Raw genomic sequence first — 20,520 nt, forward strand, 5'->3', positions numbered from 1 at the left:
GGGACTTCGATTTTTCCTGACATCTCTGGCCATGATGGCCAAACATTATTCAGGCTGTCCACCTGTCATCACACTTGGGGCAGGCCATGTAACTAGGCCAGTTTTTTCTGTCATATTTTTCCTTGATGACAAACAACATTTATTCCTTTTATTCAAAGTTCCTTATTTGTTGTATGGCATAACGAGCTTATATCTTCCATGTACCTCTTAGTGATGAGTCCTTCAAACATGGGGTTTCACTAAAGAGTAAGCTAAAAAAATTAATTGAAACAACAAAAGTGCAGGATATAAAATGATCAGCAAATGATCAGCATTCCTGTATATTACTAACCAAACCAGTAGACATAGAAATTCCATTCAAAAGAGATCTAGAATGTGGAAGTCCTTCTATCAAGACACACGGGACTATTTGAATGCAGCTACCAAATATGCTTTACAGAAATACAGACCTAAATAACTGAAGAAAGATTATGAGAGAAGTGATTATTGTCAACCTTAACCAGAGGTTCGATTAAAAGAACAAACAGAATCAAGTTGTACACATGCTATATGTGCTATTTATTCTCTTTAAGCCAGAGAATTATGCATACATGAGAGGTCAGACTAATTCTGAACTCAAGGAAAAGCTAACTGAAGGAGAGTTTTATCCCCTTAGAGCAATCCCCCCTCCCTTCCTGACCCAGGATGCCTGTGTCAGCCAAAATTAGAGTCTCCATATGTGTTAACCATAATATGAGAAAGGAATTTCTTAATAGGATAGATTCATAAAACAATAAGATAAGAGAGGTACCAAAGTGTCAATTGAAATTATAGATCCAGGATGTCTGTGTTTCTTCTATCGTAAACATAACATAACATAACAGTGCTCATAAACACAGGAAAAAGGGATGCCATTACTCAAGATAGTGGCTAACAAGGGAGAGTCATAAAAAAATAAGATAAGGGAAATGTCTGGTGGGCCAGGTCCTTGGCAGAAGAATGTTCCCAGTCAGCAAAATTCAGCAGGAGAGCTTGGGTTCACTCAGAGAGCAAAGCAAAGCATGTTTGCTATGTCAACCAGGGTGCTTCTTCTGATTGGTTAGTCCAGGTTTGAGGCTTTTTCAGGCGATGGCAGCTCAAGCTGGTTTGAGGCAGAGGGCAAACTGGCTTACATTCCCCTCCTTTTGGTCAAAGGTGCGCTAAAGGCACCAGCTGCAGACCAAGGAAGGCATGAGGAAAACTTCACTCTTCCTCACAGAGTAGGAAGGGTAGCTTCAGCAGCCTTTTACAATGCCACCCAAAGCATGTTTTTGCAGGCCTAGTCCAGATTTTTGGGAAAGCTATCTACATCAGATGGCATCTCCTTCAGGCCCCTATGGAACCAGAGGGCAAGGTCTCCTATGGGCTCAGATGTCCACTCAGAGCAGGTGTCTTCAGATAATCCAGGAGTCCACACTCACAAGCTGGCAGCTGTGGGAGTAGTCAGAAGGATCTGATAGGGGCCCTTAGAAGACATATGGGTGGACAACTGAGAATAAAAGAGCATAACATAGGTCCTTGGTTAAAGGCACATAGAGATGATCCAGTTTCCCAGCCCAAAGAATTGCTTTACAGAGCTAGGAAAAAGAATAACATAACTCATCTGAAGGAACATAAGGTCAAGAATCTCAAGGAAAAACATGAAAGAAAAAAAGTGGAAAGGGGGCCCGGCAATGTCCAATCTCAGTCTAGTGATCTATAAAGCAGTAATAATAAAATTATTTGGATCTGGTCAAAAACTAGAGTGACCAAGCAGTGGAACAGTTTTGGAAACAATCAGAAACAAGTACAGCAACAGAGTGTTTGGGCAGCAAGGCCCAAGAGCCCAGCTACTGGGGAAAGGACTCATGGTTGGGGCAAAAAGTGTACTGACAGAAATTATGCATAGACTCAGCATCTCACACTGTCTACCAGGATAAATGAACACACAATTTAGAAAATAAAGATGGCTCATAGCTAGCATTTATATAGGGTTTATATATATATATATATATATATATATCACATTTTTTCCTCACAACACTCAAGTCAACAAGCATTTATTAAACAATTACTATGTGCCAGACATTCTGCTAGGTGATGGGAATATGAAGACAAGCAAAAAGAAAGACAGTCCTTACCATTAAGAGCTTACATTCTATAGAGGAAAGCTTCACATAAAAAGGAAGCTACAAAGTAGGAGGGGAGGGGTGTATCACCTGGTAGAGAAAAAAGTCCAGAGAATATGAAGCAGAGCCTCAAGAGGAATAAAGGAGTAAACATGGCTGGCCTAAGCAGCAATGGAGGTTCTGGGAAGAACTGACCAATTAGAGGAAGGGACCCCAGAGGCAGAGGTATCTGTGAGGAAGGAGTTACTATTATCTCCATTTTACAGGTGAGGAAACTGAACCTGAGAAAGAGTAAGTGACTTACCTAGGATTACACAGCTAGTAAGCGTCTGAGGCAGGATTTATTTGAACTCAGGTCTTCTGACTCTAAACCCTGAGCTCTATGCATTTTATCATGTCACCTAGCTGCCTCAAAAAGTAATATCAAAATCAAATAAGCTTAGTAAGAGGGATAGTAGTTAGGGTTAGAGTTAGGGAGTGACAGTTTTTAGAACTAGATATTTTAGAATATTTTAGAACTAGACTTTAATCCGAAATTGACTCCTGACTAATGGCATCAGACAAGAAAGAGACTAGGTCTGGAAAACTATATACTAGACTTTCTGTTAGCAATGGATTTTAAGTGTTAGAATGGTTCTTTCCCTAAGTTTAATAAGAGGCATGGAGACCTATTGAAGCACGTGAGAAGATACCGAAAACAGACAGAAGCTTGCTTTTGGATGCACAAGGTACCTGGTAATAATATTCAGCACCATTTAAGAAAGATTGCAAGGAGAACCTTCAAGGGACTGTTCCATGCCTCAAGCTAAAACCAACAGCAGAGTTGGTAATCCCAACCATGCTAGCACCTATTGAGGGAGAAGCTTTGCCTGCAAAGAGGTTTTGTATGCCCTGCCCTACCCCCATGCTAACAGAGCATCCTCCATCTCCCTGCAAGCCTCTTCAACAGGACTCCTACACAGCCAGCGAGGGTCAGCAGTCAAGAGTCATGGATTTAGTACTGCCCACTGAAAAAGCAGAAAACAATTTCAATGAGTTCATTCTTGGTCATAGTCCTAGCCAAGAGAGAATTGAAATAAACCAGAAGAGACAGGAACTCAACACAGGACAGGTCCCTCAGGAAGTAAGAGGACCTAAGAGAATTAGCCACAAACCCATTATTTGGGATATTCCTTGGACATTTGTAACTTAGGTAGCAGAAACACCATCAAACAGGGAAGCCGATAATAAAATCTGAAAGAGCAAAGTTGGAGATTAAAATTGTCCACAACCTAAAATAAAAGGAACTTCAGGCAGAGATCGGAGCCAATGGCACCTTATTAAAGTGTCCACGGTCCCCTCTAATGAAGTGGACCTCAGATCATCCTCACAATATGAGATCCTTCCTTCTTCCGGGACCTTGTTTTTATAGTGTTTGATACCCAAAGACATAGTTCTTTCTTGGAATGTGGATAACATTTTCTATCATGAATCTTTTAGAATTGTCTTAGATCACTGTATTGCTGAGAAGAGCTAAGTCTATCAAAGTTGGTCATTGTAAAATGTTGCTGTTACTATGTACAATATTCTCCTGGTTCTGCTCACTTCATTCAGCATCAATTCACATAAGCCTTTTCAGGTTTTTCTGAAACACACCTGCTCATCATTTCTTATAGAACAATAGTATTCTACCACATTCACATACCACAACTTCAGCCATTCCCCAAATGATGGGCATCCCCTCAATTTCCAATTCCTTGCCACCACAAAAAGAGCTGCTATAAATATTTTTGTACATGTAGGTCCTTTTCCCTTTTTTAAGATCTCTTTGGGATACAGACCCTAGTAGTGATATCGTTGGATGAAAGGGTATGCACAGTTTTATAGCCCTTTGGGCATAGTTCCAAATTGCTCTCTAGAATGGTTGGATCAGTTCACAACTCCACCAACAATGCATTAGTGTTCCAATTTTCCTACTTCTTCTCCAACATTTATCATTTCTCTTTTCTGTCATATTAGCCAATCTGATACATATGAGGTAGTACCTCAGAGTTGTTTTAATTTGCATATCTCTAATCAATAGTGATTTAGAGCATTTTTTCATATGACTATAGATAGTTTTAATTTCTTTCTCTGAAAACTGCCTGTTCGTTTCCTTTAACCGTTCTCTATACATTTTAGAAATGAGGCCTTTATCAGAGACACTGGCTGTAAAAATTATTTCCCAGCTTTCTACTTCCCTTCTAATCTTGGTTGCATTGGTTTGTGGAAAAACTTTTTAATTTAATGTAATCAAAATTATCCATTTTGCATTTCATAATGTTCTCTATCTCCAGTTTGGTCATAAATTCTTCCCTTCTCCATAGACCTGACAGATAAACTATTCCTTGCTCTCCTAACTTGCTCATGGTAGTCACCCTTTATGTCTAAATCATGTACCCACATTGACCTTATCTTGGAATAGGGTGTGAGATGCTGGTCTATGCCTAGTTTCTGCAATACTCTTCTCCAGTTTTCCCAGCAGTTTTTGTCAAAGAGTGGGTTCTTATCCCAGAAGCTGGAGTCTTTGGGTTTGTCAAACAGTAGTAGATTACTATAGTCATTGACTACTGTGTCTTGTGTACCATAACCTATTCCACTGATCCACCACTCTATTTCTTAGCTAGTACCAAGTAGTTTTGATGATTACTGCTTTATAATACAGTTTTAGATCTGGTATGGCTGGCCACTTTCCTTTGCATTTCTTTTAATTAATTCCCTTGATATTCTTGACCTTTCATTCTTCCAGATGAATTTTGTTATTATTTTTCTAGCTCTATAAAATAATTTTTGGTAGTTGGATTGGTATGGTACTGAATAAGTAAATTAGCTTAGGTAGAATTGTCATTTTTATTATATTAGCTCAGCTTACCTGTGAGCAACTGATGTTTTTCCAATTATTTAGATCTGACTTTACAATTTTTTAATTGTATTCATAGAGTTCCTGGGTTTGCCTTGTCAGGTAAACACCAAAATATATTATATTATCTATAGTTATTTTTAATGAAATTTCTCTATCTCTTACTGCTGGGCTTTATTAATAATATATAGAAATGCTGGTGATTTGTGTGGGTTTATTTTATATCCTGCAACTTTGCTAAAGTTATTAATTATTTCAAGTAGCTTTTTAGCTGATTCTCTAGGATTCTCTAAGTACACCATTACATCATCTGCAAAGAGTGATAGCTTTGTTTCTTCTTTACCTATTCTAATTCCTTCAATTTCTTTTTCTTCTCTTATTGCTAAAGCTAACATTACTAGTACAATATTGAATAACAGTAGTGATAATAGACATCCTTGTTTCACCCCTGATCTTACTGGGAATGCTTCTAGCTTATCCCCATTACATATAATGCTTGCTGGTGGTTTTAGATAGATGCTACTTATCATTTTAAGGAAGACTCCATTTATTCCTATGTTCTCTAGTGTTTTTAACAGGAATGGGTGTTGTATTTTATGAAAAGCTTTTTCTGCATCTATTGAGATAATCATACGATTTCCGTTAATTTTGTAATTGATATGGTCAATTACACTGATAGTTTTCCTAATATTGAACCAGCCCTGCATTCCTAGTACAAATCTCACCTGGTCCTAGTATATTATCCTGATGATAAGTTGCTGTAATCTCTTTCCTAATAATTTATTTAAAATTTTTGCATCTATATTCATTACAGAAAATGGTCTATAATTTTCTTTCTCTGTTTTGGCTTTTACTGGTTGGGTATCAGCACCATATTTGTATCACAAAAAGAATTTGGTAGGATTCCTTCTTCACTTATTTTTCCAAATAGTTTATATAGTATTGGAATTAACTGTTCTTTAAATGTTTGGTAAAATTCACTTGTAAATCCATCTGCCCTGGAGATTTTTTCCTAGGGAGTTCATTGATGGCTTATTCAATTTCTTTTTCTGAAATGGGGTTATTTAAATATTTTATTTCCTCTTCTGTTAATCTGGGCAATTTATATTTTTGTAAAGATTGATCCATTTCATTTAGATTGCCAGATTTATTGGCATTGATATTACCGTGCCTTTTGCAAAGAGAGACTCAGCCTTTCAACCCATCAGAGCAGGCAACACTGAAAAATCTCAACTAGTATCTGGTTCAGGTAGTCTCCAGAATATATGGTGATGCAATGAGAATAGGGGCATGGGGAGGTGGGATCTTGCCAGTGACTCTGAGATATAGATAGATGTAGATATAGGTGACATAAAGAAGGAGGGAATGCTCTATCCACTGCACCACCTTGCTTCCCCTATTCAATCAAGCATTTACTATGTCCCAGATACTAAGCACTAGGAATAATAAAAAAAAAAAAGGTAACAACAGTTGGTCAGGATAATTGTGTGTAAAAGTCATCAATCAATTAGTCAATAAACATATATTAAGCACCTAAAAAAAGGAGGGAGAGAAAGAAAAACAGAAAGAAGAAGAAGAAGAAGAAGAAGAAGAGAGGGAGGGAAGGAGGAAGAGATCATTTCAGTGGGGTGAGAAAGTATACAGAGTAAATATAAATTAAAGATTTTTAGTGTCGTGGGAGAGGGGGAGGGGGCCAGCTAGGTGGTACAGTGAATAGAGTGTTAGGCTTGAAGTCAGGAAGGTTCATTTTCCTGAATTCAAGTCTGACCTCAGACACTTATTAGCTATGTGACCCTGGACAAGTCACTTACCCTGTTTGTCTCAGTTTCCTCTTCTATAAAATGAGCTGGAGAAGGAAATGGCAAGCTTCTCCAATATCTCTCCCAAGAAAACTCAAAATGGAGTCACAAAGAGTTGGATACAACTCAACAACAACAGTCTTTTTATTATTTTAATGGCTATAATAAAGTTTCATCCTCTTTTAATTCAAGAAGCAGGTGAGAGTTTTCCTTATAGTATAGGGTTGTTGTGTAAGTTGTTTTGTTTGTTGTTCTTTTATATAGAAACAGATATTGACAATATATGTATACGGGCTTAAAATTTGTGTTGTCATGTTTTATCACCACCATCTATGTATTTATTCAGAAGTTTAAAGATGGATCATATGGGTGTAATACTTGTATATTTTGAATATTAATTGATTAAAGGAAAAATATCCAAAACTGTTACTATGAAAACAGAACAATGGTTAGTGATAGCAACTGATTTAATCAACATGAAGGCTAGCTGATCCAGCTAAGCTGCACTGTCTGTCTGTTGTGGCAGCCCAGGTGGGTTTCCTTCCAGCAAACGTAATTAGGCTGGCTGATTTTGATGACTTTAGGAAGTTTGGGACTGTTCAGAGAAGAATAAATTCTGGGTGAGTTTCAGGGACTTGGGAAGGGCTGCATTGTCTGGGTTTCCTGAAGAAAATGTTCCTTGACATAGACATGTCCCTGTGTCTCTTCCCCCCAGAGGCAATAGCTGGCAGAGAAGGAGCTGAGGGAGAATGTGTGGCATATATGTACCAACACCCTCCCCCACCCCCAACCCCACCACAGTGTCTAGTGGACTTTGAAAACATTTTTTCCCAGTCCTGGTGGCCAAGGGAGAAGAGCATCTTCAAGATGGCAGAGTAAAACAGCACAGCTCTCTCATACAACTTCTCCAGCAAGGAGGAAAAAAAGCACCAGACTGAGTAATGTTGAAGAAATCAAAGGTGAAACTATATCAAATGCATTTTCCAGCCCAGGTCCATGCAATGGCACTAAGGAAAGGGTCCAGCCTGAAAAGTCTGTCTCAAGGAGCTCAGCTCAGGGAAACTTTTCGGCACACAGACTGGGGGCAGAGGGGGAACAGGGAAAACCCAGGAAAAACTCAAACTTCAGCCAGATAACTAAAGGTAAGGAAATGGGAGTTTGGACACATGGAGCCTGCAGATGAGTCACTCTGATCTCAGACTAAGGGTCAGGAGTCTATGGGGCTCAAACAAGGGAGAATGAGGCACAATCATACTACATCCTGCATCAGACCCTGCAGGCAAAGCTCATTGGCCTAAGCCACCTCTGGGGTCCTTGAAGAACACAGCACTCAGGATCCAGAAGAAGCAGTGACAAGCCCCAGATCAAATAGATCACCTTTGCCATGAGTGCCTGCGTCCACGGCTGTGGTCTGATGCCAGCAGAGTGTGAAGAGAGAAAGAATCACGGGCCAGGTGGAAGATGTGAAGAACAAACTTCGTTTATTGATCTGAGGGCTCAGGCTTATATAGTACTGGATCAAGCAATAGTAACATTATTTTCCATGAAAAGTACAAAACCAATTAAGTGATTTCCTTATTTCCTTGTACCTTGTCTGATACTTTCTTTCCTGCATCCTGTCCTGTACCCCATCCGTTTCCTCCCTTCCTGCATCCTGTTCTCAAGAGACAGAACAGGGGGGTGGTGAGCCGACATCCTGAGTTGCACAGCTGTCAGGCTTAGTGCAAGCTACAGGTAAGACCCAGGCTGGCCTCCAACTCCCCAAAGCCGGCCCTCTACACACCTTTACTTCCAGAAATGCAGAACCTGGTCCTGACACAAAATCCCAATTCAGGAAGTAAGGCTGGAAAATAAGTTAATAAAAGAAAACACAATCTACAAAAAAAGAAATAGTCATGGGTACTCATGACACAAAACCAAGAAAAAGAGATTGATTCCATAGGACCTCCAAGCAAAGCCTCTGATTTAAAAATGGCTTTTCCACAAGTATTATAAGAATAAAAGATAGGAAGCAATAGTTTTAAAATGATATGAATTGAGGGAGAACTCTAGAGGAAAGAAAGAGAAGGAAAATAAACAGTTCAGTACAAGAAATACAAAACCTGACTCAAGTACCATACTCTCTGAAAATCAGATTGGACAAAACAGAAATGAATGATTCCATGAGACAGCAAGAAATACTAGAACAAAACTGAATGACTGAAAAAAGAAGAAAAAGAAGAAAATGTAAGGCATCTCATAAAAAACAACTGACCAGGACAAGAAATCATTTAAAAATTATCAGACTAGCTATAAAACATGACCAAGCAATTCCGCTTCCAGGAGCCAAGATGGAAGAGTAAGAAGTAAGTTGCTCTCACCCTCCCATACTGACCTCTGAAAACCAAGAAAATATCACCCCAGGAAAAATCCTGGAACAGCTGAACCAGCAAAAACATGGGGTACAGCAGTCCTATAGCCCAGGAAGCTTAAGAGATTAACAGGAAAGGCCCCTCTCACTCTGGGGGAGGAGGAGCAGTACAGAACAGGAGGCATTGTAGCAAGCTAGTGGAAAGCCCCACCTCAGCATACCAGGGGGAGATCCTGAACCCCATGGTGGTGGAGCAGGCAAGCACCAACACCAGGACCTCTGAGTGCCTCAGTACAGGCATAGGAACTGGTGGAAACTGGCTCAGAAAATTACCACGTGTCACAGTGTTCTCCAGCAGCCAAGTCTCCCAGTACCACAGCAAAACTCTGGGAAGCACAACTCTAAGAGGGAAAGTTCCAGGTGGAGAAACATCCTGTAGCAGTGAAACATTCCTCTGCAAGGTCCAGGTGAGCAGGGGCCAAAGAAAGGAGCAAAAGGCCCTGGTAAGCAGGCATCTTCCAGGGGTCAGACTCGCCGCCCCTACCCCTAGAGCTCCAGTGTTGTTAATTCCAGACCAATACAAGTAAGCTGCCAGAACCCTACAGCCTCCAATTGCCAGCATAAGAGGCCCCGGCACACAAAGCCAGTGACCAGGCCCCAGGCTTGCAGCACAAGAAGCTTGGGTCAGTGCCCCCTGCTCTCCAGCAGGAGAGCTCAATTTTTTTTTTAAAGTCAGGAAATAAGAAAACACCATGAGCAAAAAGAAATGGACAATGACCATAGATTCTTATTATGGGGACAGGGAAGATCAAGGCAGAAATTCAGAAGTGGACAACATTGTCAACATACCCACATCTGAAACCTCAAAAGGGAATATGAACTGGTCTGAATCCCAAAAAGTCTCCTTGGAAGAGCTCAAGAAGGATTTTAAAAGTCAAATAAGAGAGGTAGAAGAAAAATTGGGAAAAGAAATGAGAGGTATGCAAGAGAGAGTCAATAGCTTGGAAAAGGAAAGACAAAAACTAACTGTAGAGGGGCAGCTAGGTGGCACAGTGGATAGAGCACAGGCCCTGGAATCAGAAGGACCTGAGTTCAAATCCGGCGTCAGACACATAACACTTACTAGCTGTATGACCCTGGACAAGTCACTTAACCCCACTGCCTAGCCCCAAAACAAAAACAAAAACAAAAAAATTAACTGTAGAAAGCAAGTCCTTAAAAAATACAATTGGCCAAAAAGAAAAAAAAAGTACACTGAAGAACACAAGTCCCTAAAAAATACAATTGGCCAAATGAAAAAGGAGGCACAAAAAGTCACTGAGGAGAAGAACTCCTTAAAAAATAAAATGGGCCAAATGGAAAACAAGGTACAAAATCTGATAGAAGAAAACAACCCCAGTTTCTGGGATAAGAACTCACTATTTCACAAAAACTGGTGGGAAAACTGGAAAAGAATACGGCAGAAACTAGGCATAGACCAAAATCTTACACCATATACCCCTGGCTCTCTTTGGCTAAGTCCTTGAGTGCTAGAATGCTTCCTAGGCAGCACAGTCCTAGCCAGACACCAGCCCCAGTGTCAGCAGACCTCTCTGTCTCCCTAAGCTTATCTGAGCTGGAAAAAAAAAAAAAGACATATTGTGATTTTTTTTTCTTGGATTTTCTGATCAGAATTCTAGATCTTTGGGGAACAGCTTGTGGCAGCAGTGGAGGGGGAGATCTCAAAATGGAAATTTCCAGGAATATTATAGCCAAACTCCAGAGTTCCCAGGTGAAGGAGAAAATATTGCAAGCAGTCAGAAAGAAACAATTCAAGTATCATGGAACCAGAGTCAGGATAACAAAAGATTTAGCAGCTTCTACATTAAAGGATTAGAAGGCTTAGAATATGATATTCCAGAGTGCAAAGAAGCTAGAATTATAACCAAGAATCACATAACCAGCAAAACTGAGTATAATCCTGCAGTGGAAAAATGGAAATTCAATGAGATAGAAGACCTTCAAGGATTCTTGATAAAAAGAATAAAGCTGGATAGAAAATTTGATTATCAAATACAAGACCCAAAAGAAGCATAAAAAGGAAAACAGGAAAGGGAAATCATAAAGGACTTAATAATTTTAAACTGTTTACATTCTTACTTAGGAAGATGATATTCGTAATCTATAAGACCTTTCTCATCATTATGGTAGTTAAAAAGGAGCATATATAGACAGAGAGCACAGGTGTAAGTTGAATATGAAGGGATGATACCTAAAAAATAAAATTAAAGGGTGAGAGAGAGGAATGTACTGGGAGAAAGAGAAAGTGAGAGGTAGAATGGGGTAAATTATCTCACATAAAAGAGGCAAGAAAAAGCTTTTCCAGTGGAGAGGAAGATGAGGGAGATGAGGGGGAGTGAGTGAACCTTACTCTCATCAGAATTGGCTTAAAGAGGGAAAAATATACACATAATTGGGTATAGAAATCTATCTTACCCTACAGGAAAGTAGGAGGGAAAAAGGAATAAGAGAAGGGGGGGAGCGTATGATAGAAAGGAGGGCAGATTGGGAGAGGGCGTAGTCAGAAGCAAAACACTTTTGAAGAGGGAAAGGGTGAAAGGAGAGAGAGAACAGAATAAATGAGGAGGGGGGAATAGGACAGAGGGAAATACAGTTAGCAATAGTAACTGGTAAAAAAATTTTGAAGCAAGTTTCTCTGATAAAGGCCTCATTTCTCAAACAAAGAGAGAACTGAGTCAAATTTATAAAAATAAGAGCCATTCCTCAAATGATACATCAAAAGATACCATCAGTTTTCAGATGAAGTAATCAAAGCTATCTATAGCCATATGAAAAAATACTATAGCTCACTATTGATTGGAGAAATGCAAATTAAAACAATTCTGAGGTACTACCTCATACCTATTAGATTGTCTAATAGGACAGAAAAAGTACATGACAAATGTTGGAGGGGATGTGGGAAAAGCGAGACTTTGATGCACTGTGGGTAGCGTTATGAACTTATTCAACCATTCTGTAGAGCAATTTGAACTATGCTCAGGGGGCTATAAAACCAAGCATACCCTTTGAGCTATCAATATCACCACTACGTCTGTATCCCAAAAGAGATAAAAACAAAAAGGAAAAGGACCTATATGGACAAAAATATTTACAGCAATTCTTTTCTGGGGGTAAAGAATCACAAGTTGAGGGGACATCCACCAATTTGGGAATGGCTGAACAAGTTGTAGTATGTAATAATGATGTTTGTAGTATAAGAAATGATGAGCAGGATGCTCTCAGAAAAACCTGAAAAGACTTGCAAGGGCTGATGCAAAATGAAATGTACTGTGTACAAAGTAACAGCAATATTGTAAGATGATCAGCTGTGAATTACCTAGTTATTCTCAGCAATACAATGATCCAAGACAATTCTGAAGGACTTATGATGAAAAATGCTATCCATCCCCAAAGAAAAAACTGATGGCATCTGAATACAGATTGAGCATACTTTTTTTTTTACTTTATTTTTCTTGAGGTTTTTTTTTGTCTGTTTTCTTTCACAACATGATATTACGGATACATTTTGCATGACTACACATGTATAATCTATATCGAATTGCTTAATGGGGATGGGATGGGAGGAAGGGAGAAGATTTTGAACTCAAAGTTTTAAAAACAAATATTAAAAACTGTTTTTACATGTAACAGGGGAAAATAAAACACTAAATAAAAGTTAAAAAAAAGAAATACTAAAAGAAAGTCAAAAGACTGAAAAAAAGAGGAAAATGTGATATCTCATAGGAAAAACAACTGACCTAGAAAAGACATTAAGGAGGAGAGATAATTTAAAGATCATTGAACCATTTGAAAGTTATGAACAAAAAAAGAGCCTAAACTTCATATTTCAAGAATTCATAAAAGAAACTTGACCAGATTTCTTAGAGCCAGCGAGAAAATTAGACATTGAAAGAAACCCCAGTCACCTTATGAAAGAAATCCCAATATGAAAACTCCTAAGAATATTGCCACAAAAATCCAGAGGTCCTAAGTCAAACTAAAAAAATATTGTAAGCAGCTAGAAAGAAATTTGGCAACCACCCCTCAAAAGGAGCTGAAAATAAAATATTGGAATAAAATATTCCAGAAGGCAAAAGATCTAGACTTACAACCAAAAATAATTTATTCAACTAAACTGAATATAATGCTACAGGGAGAAAGATGATCTTTAATGAAATAGAAGACTTCCAAGCATTCCTTATAAAGACCAGAGCTGAAAAGAAAATTTGTCATACAAACACAGGCTTCAAGAAAAGCACCCTCCTGATGTTATTGGTCCTCTTCAAGAACAAAGGACTAATGACAATAACAATAAACAAAAAGGTAAATATCTTTAACATAACAAAAAAGGTAAATGAGTGAGCTATCATAAGAGATTAAGGAAGGTTGAATTGTGTATAGTCTTATGTGGAAATGATGGGGTATGGGCCCAAGCCAAGACCTTTGCCCCTCACCCCCAAAATAATTTGGGTCCCATTTGTCTATGGGTCCCAGAAAACCCTTAAACTTTCTTTGACCTCACTCTGATCTCAAAAGGTGCCTGAAGCTATACTCCACTCAACTGGCTTTTCCTTATCTCTTCTTATTCTGATGGACCAATTCTCTCTATCTCCCTTTTAAATCCTAATGAAGCCTAGCCTTTGACCCCACCTTTGATCTTATCAGCCTCTTCCTTCCAGTTCTTTGTTCCAACTGTCTATTCCCAGGTGATCCCATTCAGTCTCCCAGATATTCCCATCTGAATTCTCCCTAAACTCACCCCAGCTTCAGGATCTTTCTCCCAGCCCCTCCTCTGGTCGCCCCAAAATTACTTGAGTGTATATAAGATCCACCCTGACCCCCATTTAAAGGCCGAGATTTCCTCATGCCTGCTCGTTTTTATGGGCATCACTAATGTTCAGATTCCTTAAGAGTCTGGCCTGTATGGCCCATCTCTAATAAAACTTTGTCTCTAGCTGAAAGAAGATTTGGGTCAAATTCATTTGGGCAGGACCCACTTGTCATGTCGGGGTCTCAGCACCCCAAGAATTTACACCTCATCAGGAAGAGGACACATGTATCCTCTCAAGAACTCTATCATCAGAGGTCATGTTGTTGTTGAGTCATTCATTCAGTCGTGTCCAACTCACCATGACCCCATGGACTATAGTACACCAGGCCTTTCTGTCTTCCACTATCTCCCAAAGTCTGTCCAAGCTCATGTTCATTGTTTCCATGACAGTATCTATCCATCTCATCTTCTGCCACCTGCTTTTCTTTTTGCCTTCAATCTTTTCCTGCATCAGGGTCTTTTCCAATGAGTCCCATCTTCTCATTATGTGGCCAAAGTATTTAAGCTTCAGCTTCAGTATTTATCCTTCCAGTGAATACTCTGAATTAATTTCTTTAAGTATTAACTGATTTGATCTCCTAACATAAGTGGAAGAAAACTTTCAAGAACTGGCAGGAAAGTCTGGGGACTCTTTTCCATCCTTATGCTCCTTATTCTGGTCAAGTTGGGGGTGTAAGGAAAGGGGGTGGGGTGGGGAAATGAGCTAAGAGGAAGGTTTCCCCTCCATAAAAATTAAGGGAAATGAAATGTGTTTACCATGCATTAAATATTCATGAAAATGTCATTTGAAACTGATGAAATAGCCTAGGGGTCAGGAAATCTCTTAAGATAGTGGAGATTTTTCCTTAAAGATAAGAATGTAGGGCAACTTGCAGACTGAGGTATCTCTTCTACAAAATTCCTTTGATCTCCAGGGAGCTTCCCTTTTGATCTGGGGAGAAAACTATGGACAGTTTCAGCTTTATTGGTATGGTGCTTAATTTGCAAAGGAGAGATTTTGTAGATGAAGGAAACTAGTTCTGAGAATGGTTTGAGATATGATAACGAAATATACAAACATGAGGGTTTAAGAAAATAATGAGTAAAGTGTTGAATAATAGATAGGCCTTTAATCAAAGTCATAGGAAAAAAAGGAAACAAAGTTTCAGGAACTTTTGGATCTCATTGAGACCAAAGGAGAATGGGAAGATTTCTATGCCTGTAAAATTGTGAACACTATTTGGAGATATGGTTGTTACAATTAATTTTGAGACGTCTCATCATCTCTAAGTTTCATTTCATGCTATTTAGGTATTCTTGTTGATATTGGAAAACAGCTGAATCTTAGCATTATTTAAATCTGGCAGAATTCTATTTACCAAATCAAGAATTTTGAAATGAATTTGTAACATGTAATTATCTGAGTATAGCATACTCAGATAAAATTCTGAAGGGCCAATAGAAGAGTATTTTTGTATCTTTATATGATGAATCATGATTTCATTACTATGTAACAGAGATTACCTTTACAATTTCTTTGTTTCAGAATATACCCCTAAATTTGACTATGCAGCACATTCTTCAGAGATAGCCTAAAAGTACAAGGCCTGTCCCCTTCTCTTATCAGATAAAGAAAACTGCTTCTGATGGGGGTAGGGCCCAAGCCAAGATCTTTGCTCTTTGCCCCAAAGGGAATCTGATTCACAGGCCCCAGACCCTCATCTCCCTTTGAAAGCCTTAGCCTTACCTTTTAATCTTATTCAGATGCGCTCTAAAAGAATCTGGCTCCCTTTTGTCTATAGGCCCCAGAAAGGCCTTCTCCCGGTCTCAAACAGTTCCTTATCTACTCCCCTTATCTCCTTTTGAAAGTCCTAGCCCCACCCTTTGATTTTGTACTGATGCCTTTCAAACTTCTGCCTTCCTGTTCCCTCCATTAGCTATTCCCATTGTCTATTCAATCTCTCTGACCTCCCCAATTAGAATTCTTACCTAGACCCTTTTCCCAACCCCATTCTCTGGCCACCCAAAGTTACTTTAGTATTTAAGATCCACCTTGGCCCTCATTCAGATGCTGAGAATCTCAGGCCCACAAGGCTGAGAACCTCTCAAGCCTGCTAGTCTTTACGGGCGTCACCTGGCCTCTGTGATTTATCACTAATAAACCTTTCCTCTGGCTGAAGAAGATTTGAGTTGAATTCATTCAGCAGGGCCCAGTACCGCGATCCTGAGGATTTTGCAGCACCCCAAAAGTCCTAGACCTCTTCACCTCCTTTGGCCTTTGCTAAGACACACTGAGTACACTGAGTAGATAAGTCAAGACAGTAGTAAGAAGTGATGAAAAGGTATAGAAAAAATACACACAATTTAGTCAGAGATTCACCAAAATAAAGACTACTAAACACTTCCACATACAGTACTTCATGTCACCTTTTTCAACACCACTAATATGTTTAGTCCATTTTACAAATGAACAAACTGAGGCCTTCAAGGGATTAAATTCAGGCTGACATAGTATTTATCTTGGTGAATCTCTGACTTCATTGTGTGTATTTTTTCCATAGCTTTTCATCAGTTCTTACTCCTGTCTTGACTTATCAACTCAATGCACTCAGTGTAGCACTGCATCTGTTTGTCTTGCATCTGTGGTCTCTCAGTCTCAATGCATTATTGGCCCACTTCCTTTTCTGTCCCAAGTGACCTCAGTATCACCTATACCACTTTTACAGTGAAAGTCATCATTGGGTAATACATTGCAAACTGGAAATAGTACTAAAGAAGACTAGGACTTTGGGGGTGCTGGGACCCCAAGATCGCGGTACCGGGCCCTGCTGAATGAATTCAACTCAAATCTTCTTCAGCCAGAGGAAAAGTTTATTAGTGATAAATCACAGAGGCCAGGTGAGGCCCGTAAAGACGAGCAGGCATGAGAGGTTCTCAGCCTTTTGAGCATGAGATTCTCAGTATCTGAATGAGGGCCAAGGTGGATCTTAAATACTAAAGTAACTTTGGGTGGCCAGAGAAGGGGGTTGGGAAATGGGTCTAGGTAAGAATTCTAATTGGGGAGGTCAGAGAGATTGAATAGACAATGGGAATAGATAATGGAGGGAACAGGAAGGCCAAAGTTTGAAAGGCATCTGCACAAAATCAAGGTGGGGCTAGGACTTTCAAAAGGAGATAAAGGAAGTCTATAAGGAAGGCCTTTCTGGGGCCTATAGACAAAAGGGAGCCTAAGGCTTTCAAAGGGAGATGAGGGGAGTCAATTAGGAAATTCGAAGGTTTAAGGGTTTTCTGGGTCCTGTAGATAAACAGGAGCCAGATTCTATTCAGGGCAAGGGTTGAAGGTGCATCTGAATAAGATCTAAAGGTAAGCTAGGGCTTTCAAGGGAGATGAGGGTCTGGGGCCTGTGAGTCAGATTCCCTTTGGGGCAAAGAGTGAAGATCTTGGCTTGGGCCCTGCCCCCATCAGTACAGTGATTATAGTTTGCACTTGGAGTCAGGAAGACTTGAATTCAAATATTACTTCAGACACTAGCTGTGTGACCCCAAACAGGCCACTTAATCTCTCTTAGTTTCAGTTTCTCTGTCTATTACAGGTAATAATAGTGCCTACCTTAGAGGGTTGTTGCAAGAATAAAATAACATAAGTAAAGTGCTTTGCAAACCTTAAAGCATTATATAAATGTTAGCTCTTATTACTACTTATGCCCACCATGCATCTTTCCATTTCTTTTGCATTACTTGGAATCTATAATTCTATGCAAATGCAAGGAGTTATTTGTAGGAATGATTAAGGTGCTTTCTTTAACTAAGGCCTAGTTTCTCTCTGTATAAAATCTTAATTGACCTATCTAGGGCCATGATGTCAGTCTCAATATTATGAGCCATCAGGAAATACCCTTGAGTCACCATGCATAGTTTCAGATAGGACTCTTTTTCAATCTCTGGCACAAGAGAAAAGAATCACTTATTTCTCCTTTAGCCACCTCACTAAGAAGGCATGACTGCAGAGACAAATGAATGGGGGGGCAGTTATTGTATACCTTTTTTATGAGTCTCATTATTAGGGTTTTTTTAATCTATAATAGATCATATTTCTAAATGTTAATAATACAGTTTTCTTAAACCCTGTGAGGTATATAATATAATAATGTGAGGTACATTGTCCTCATTTTACAAGGGAAGAAACTGAGACTCAAGGATGAGATGATTTCTCCAGAGACATATAGTATATAGCAGAGCTAGAATATGAACCCTATTTTCTTCCTGATTCAGGTTTGTTTTTTTTTTTTGGCTAGGCAGTGGGGTTAAGTGACTTGCCCAGAATCACATAGCTAGTAAGTGTTAAATGCCTGAGGCCGGATTTGAACTCAGGTCCTCCTGACTCCAGGGCCAGTGCTCTTATCCACTGTGCCACCTAGCTGCCCCTTGATTCAGTTTTCCTTCCACTAACTAGAATGGACCTTAGAGGTCATCTAATTCAAGTCCCCCTACTTTTTAAGAACTGTTCGGGTTTTTTGTTTTGGTTTGGTTTTTTGTTTTGTTTTTGCTTTCTGATGAGGCAATCGGGGTTAAGTGATTTGCCTAAGGTCACACAGCTAGTGTCAAGAGGCAGGATTTAAACTCAGGTCCTCCTGACTCCAAGGCTGGGGCTCTATCCACTGTGCCACCTAGCTGCCCCAAGTCCCCCTACCTTTAAAAAAATGGACAAATCTAATACCTAGAGAAGACTGCTAGGTGGTACCATAGTCTTCTATGAACTCATCTTCCTGAGTTCAAATCTGGCCTCAGACACTTACTAGCTGTGTAACCCTGGGCAAGTCACTTAAACCCTGTTTGCCTCAGTTTCCTCATCTGTAAAATGAGCTGGAGAAGGAAATGGCAAACCGCTCCAGTATCTTTGCCAAGAAAACCCCAAGTGAGGTTCACAAAGAGTTGGACACGACTGAACAACAACAACAAATAACAGTAATAGGGAATTACAGAAATTCTTTCAGATCCATCTGAACATTCGCAGATGTTTATCCATACAGATGCCTAAATACAAAAGCTTTGGATATGTTTTAGTAACTATCTTTGGATTTGTTTTAGTGATCATTGATAAAGTCTCAGTTTGATAAAGTATCATTGATAAAGTCTGAGGCTCTCACATATAGAATTGTTTTTCATTGTCAAGAAACTTTTTATGGGAGAAGCTAGGTGGTGCAGTGGATAGAACACTGGCCTTGGAATCAAGAGGACCTGAGTTCAAATGTGATCTCAGACACATAACACTCTAGCTATGTGACTCTGGGCAAGTCACTTAACCCCAATTGCCTCACCAAAAAAAAAAAAAAGAAAGAAACTTTTTACCATTACACCTGGAAGTACATATATATACATTTAGAAAAGAGAAGGAAAATACTTGTGATCCTCAGGATAACCAGATATAGTATCCCTGATCAAATCACTTTATAAAGTCTGATTCTTCCTCTAGCCTATGGATGGCATTATCCATTATAGCTCTGGTGCTCATAAGGTTAATTCTATAAGGTTTGAACTGACTTCCCTCACATGAACTAATTACTGGAATGTAATTAGATTTTGACAATATCTATTGAATTATACTGTTTTATCACTAGCCAGTTTAACTGGCATTATTAGGGAACTTCTACAAGGGACTGGGACCTGGGAAGTGAATCTACTGAGAGGAATACCCCTTCAAAACTGCCCTAGGAGCAAGGTCCATTTTGTTGCAGGCTGAGAGGTTGAGAGGTTGTGACCCCTCAAAGACCGGAGTACAGGATGGGCTGTCTGGAAGGAATTCACAGACTCAAGCATTCTTTAATTCAAGGTGGCAAAGATTTATTGTTACGCTTTTCAGTGGGCAAGGATTCTTAAAGGATCCTGCCACCTTAGAGAGGTACAGGTAAAGTTTGTATAGGATAAAATGCAATAAAACATATGTCAAATATGCTAACTAAGGGATTCAGAGCGGGATTAGGGAGTGGTTAAGGAGTGGTCAGTTCTCAATTGAAACTCAAGATAAGAAAAGTTCCATTATTCAAGAGAGTATCTGGTCCCAGACATCCTGGGCCCACTGATAACAAACAGGAAGAATACTGATCAGCTCTATCTGGTCCTGGAATTTGCTGACACAGGAAGGGGTGTCTTTAGTTCACTCAGAGAGAAAAAGATTAATTTAGGTTTTTGGCCCTTATTGGGGCTCAATTGATCTTAAATGATTATCAAGGGACAGTGTTTCTGAGGCTAGGGAGAAATTGGGGCCCAAGTACAAGCACCCAAACGTAAGCACCCAAGCACCCCAACACATTTCAGATGTTGTTAACAACTGACACTCCAATTAAGGACTCCAGGATGTTGATTCAGGGATGCATGTCTCTGAATGTGTCTGAATGACACAGAATTTCCAAAGGAAAATATTTCCCAGAAGTAGATGACTTAATGAGGTAAACAGCTAAACCCAAGACAACAGGAGAAGAAATCTACTGTTTAAATGAACATGAATTAAAAGTTGCCCC

The sequence above is a fragment of the Phascolarctos cinereus genome, unplaced genomic scaffold, assembly GCF_003287225.1.
Source record: "Phascolarctos cinereus isolate Bilbo 61053 unplaced genomic scaffold, phaCin_HiC Scaffold_8;HRSCAF=390, whole genome shotgun sequence".
NCBI classification, from domain to species: Eukaryota; Metazoa; Chordata; class Mammalia; order Diprotodontia; family Phascolarctidae; genus Phascolarctos; species Phascolarctos cinereus.